The following is a 3,720-nucleotide window of genomic DNA, read 5'->3' on the forward strand; positions in this document are numbered from 1 at the left end:
CCCGAATGCCCCTCAAAGGGACAAGCGGTAGAAAATGGATGGATGGATGGATTTTGTTTTGGAGTGCCAACGTCAGCAGAAACCCTCCACTTTCCCCACATTTTGTTATGTTACAGCCTTATTCCCAAATTTAAAAAAAATATTTCCCTCAAAATTCTACACACAATACCCCACAATGAAAAGTTTTTGCATATGCAAATGTCATTTTAGTCCGTATTTGTTTGGTGAGTTTTGAAGTATTTTAAGGGGGTCAAATTACAGCTCAAAGAGGCAAAAATGAGTGTTTTTATGAAGCTTTTGTTTTGAAGGGGTGATTGCCAACTTCCTGTTGATTTTTGCTGAAGGATGTCAGTGTGTGAAATGTAGGTCTAAGTGAGACCTACATAGAGGTTTTTGTTTCATGTCTCTACGATATTCGTACTGGGAGTTAGAGGAAGTTGTGTCTGTGTTTTTTTTCCCTAGGTGCTGCGGCACAGTGGTTCTTTTCTTTGAAGGCTTGTAAAATCAAAACCGTAGCACTTATCAAAAGTATTTCGTCAACTTTTAATCAGAAGGGTTCAATCTCTCTCCTGTAGTAGTTTGAAGCCGAAACGACAAACGCGCTCAGAGGAGATAATGTTTGATGTTTGGTGATCGCTTTTTACAAAAATGTTGTTTTGAAGGGGGGGATATCAAACTTCCTGTTGATTTTTGCTGAAGGGTGTCAGTGTATGAAATCTAGCTCTAAGTCAGACCTACATAGAGGTTTTTGTTTCATGTCTCTACGATATTCGTACTGGGAGTTAGAGGAAGTTGTGTCTGTGTTTTTTTTCCCTAGGTGCTGCGGCACAGTGGTTCTTTTCTTTGAAGGCTTGTAAAATCAAAACCGTAGCACTTATCAAAAGTCTTTCGTCAACTTCTTTTCTTTGAAGACTTGTAAAATCAAAACCGTAGCACTTATCAAAAGTCTTTCGTCAACTTTTAATCAGAAGGGTTCAATCTCTCTCCTGTAGTAGTTTGAAGCCGAAACGACAAACGCGCTCAGAGGAGATAATGTTTGATGTTTGGTGATCGCTTTTTACAAAAATGTTGTTTTGAAGGAGGGGATATCAAACTTCCTGTTGATTTTTGCTGAAGGGTGTCAATATATGAAATGTAGGTCTAAGTGAGACCTACATAGAGATTTTTGTTTCATGTCTCTAAGACGTTCCTACCGGAAGTTACAAGCAGTTTTGTCTGTGTTTTCCTCTGAGGAGCAGTTTTGTCTGTTTTATTCAAAAATTGCGCTAGAGCGCAATTTTGAGTTTTGGGGTTCGGTTTTTTTTTATTAGATCGCAATTTCCACCAGTCCTGATGTGTGTGAAAAGTTTGGTGAGTTTTGAAGTATTTTAAGGGGGTCAAATTACAGCTCAAAGAGGCAAAAATGAGTGTTTTTAGTACAATTTTGTCTTGAAGGGGAAATTGCCAACTTCCTGTTGGTTTTTGCCCAAGGATGTCAAATTATGAAATGTAGGTCTACGTCAGACCTACATAGAGGTTTTTGTTTCATGTCTCTACGACCTTCCTAGTGGGAGTTACAGGCAGTTTGTTTTTGTTTTTTCCTAGGGGGCGCTAGAGCGCAATTTTGAGTTTTGTTTTTTTTTTGTTTTTTTATTAGATGGCAATTTCCACCAGTCCTGATGTGTGTGAAAAGTTTGGTGAGTTTTGAAGTATTTTAAGAGGGTCAAATTACAGCTCAAAGAGGCAAAAATGAGTGTTTTTAGTACAATTTTGTCTTGAAGGGGAAATTGCCAACTTCCTGTTGGTTTTTGCCCGAGGATGTTGAATTATGAAATGTAGGTCTACGTCAGACCTACATAGAGGTTTTTGTTTCATGTCTCTATGACCTTCCTAGTGGGAGTTACAGGCAGTTTGTTTTGTTTTTCCCTAGGGGTCGCTAGAGCGCAATTTTGAGTTTTGGGGTTTGGTTTTTTTATTAGATGGCAACTTTCGCAGGTCCTGATGTGTGTGTCAAATGTGGTGAGTTTTGAAGCATGTTAAGTGGGTCAAATTGCAGCTCGAAGAGGCGGCCGGTATAATAATATTAAACCTTACAATAACAATAGGTCCTTTCGTCCCAATGCAAAAGGACTCGGCCCTAATAAAAGTGTGCATGAATGTGAACAGTAACACTGTATAAGACAATTAAACATGCTTATTTGGAGTACCGTGCCACTAGGTGGCGCCTGCGTACCACAGTTTGACAATCCCTGCTATGTATCATTCCATATAAGGAGTGAAATGATACATGTGTTTGTAAGACTAATCATGGGATTGTACTCCTTATATCTTCCTGAGTCAGCATCTTCTGCTGTGGACATTTGTGTTTTTCACCCAGAAATTCGTAAACATTTGTATTAAAACTAGAGATGTCGATATATGCGTTAAAATGTAATATCGGAAATTATCGGTATCGTTTTTTTTATTATCGGTATCGGGTTTTTTTTGGTTGTTTTTATTTTTATTTTTTATTTTTTATTAAATCAACATAAAAAACACAAGATATACTTACAATTAGTGCACCAACCCAAAAAACCTCCCTCCCCCATTTAAAATTTCTTTCTGTTATTAATATTCTGGTTCCTACATTATATATCAATATATATCAATACAGTCTGCAAGGGATACAGTCCGTAAGCACACATGATTGTGCGTGCTGCTGGTCCACTAATAGTACTAACCTTTAACAGTTAATTTTACTCATTTTCATGAATTACTAGTTTCTATGTAACTGTTTTTATATTGTTTTACTTTTTTTTTATTCAATAATTTTTTTTAAATTTATCTTATTTTATTTAATTTTTTTTTTAAAAAAGGACCTTATCTTCACCATACCTGGTTGTCCAAATTAGCCATAATAATGTGTTAATTCCACAACTGTATATATTGGTATCGGTTGATATCGGTTGATATCGGTATCGGTAATTAAGAGTTGGACAATATCGGATATAATAAAATCATTTTATTTCATCTGCTTCTTTCTTTCCTCCACTTCCTCGTTACTCAAGATTAAAATGTAAGATTTTACAGCCCTGATATGATTATTAATGAAGAACAAACATTACATTTTATTAGAGATGTCCGATAACATCGGCCTGCCGATAAATGCTTTAAAATGTAATATCGGAAATTATCGGTATCGGTTTTTGTTATCATCGGTGTAGGTGTTTTTTAATTAAATCCACATAAAAAACACAAGATACACTTACAATTAGTGCACCAACCCAAAAAACCTCCCTCCCCCATTTACACTCATTCACACAAAAGGGTTGTTTCTTTCTGTTATTAATATTCTGGTTCCTACATTATATATCAATATATATCAATACAGTCTGCAAGGGATACAGTCCGTAAGCACACATGATTGTGCGTGCTGCTGCTCCACTAATAGTACTAACCTTTAACAGTTAATTTTACTCATTTTCATTCATTACTAGTTTCTATGTAACTGTTTTTATATTGTTTTACATTCTTTTTTATTCAACAAAATGTTTTTAATTTATTTATCTTATTTTACTAATTTTTTTTTTAAAGTACCTTATCTTCACCATACATGGTTGTCCAAATTAGATATAATGTGTTAATTCCACGACTGCATATATCGGTTGATATCCGTATCGGTAATTAAAGAGTTGGACAATATCGGAATATCGGATATCGGCAAAAAGCCATTATCGGACATCCCTAATTAAAACCAAAAAC

Source organism: Entelurus aequoreus, linkage group LG20 (assembly GCF_033978785.1).
Source record: "Entelurus aequoreus isolate RoL-2023_Sb linkage group LG20, RoL_Eaeq_v1.1, whole genome shotgun sequence".
NCBI classification, from domain to species: Eukaryota; Metazoa; Chordata; class Actinopteri; order Syngnathiformes; family Syngnathidae; genus Entelurus; species Entelurus aequoreus.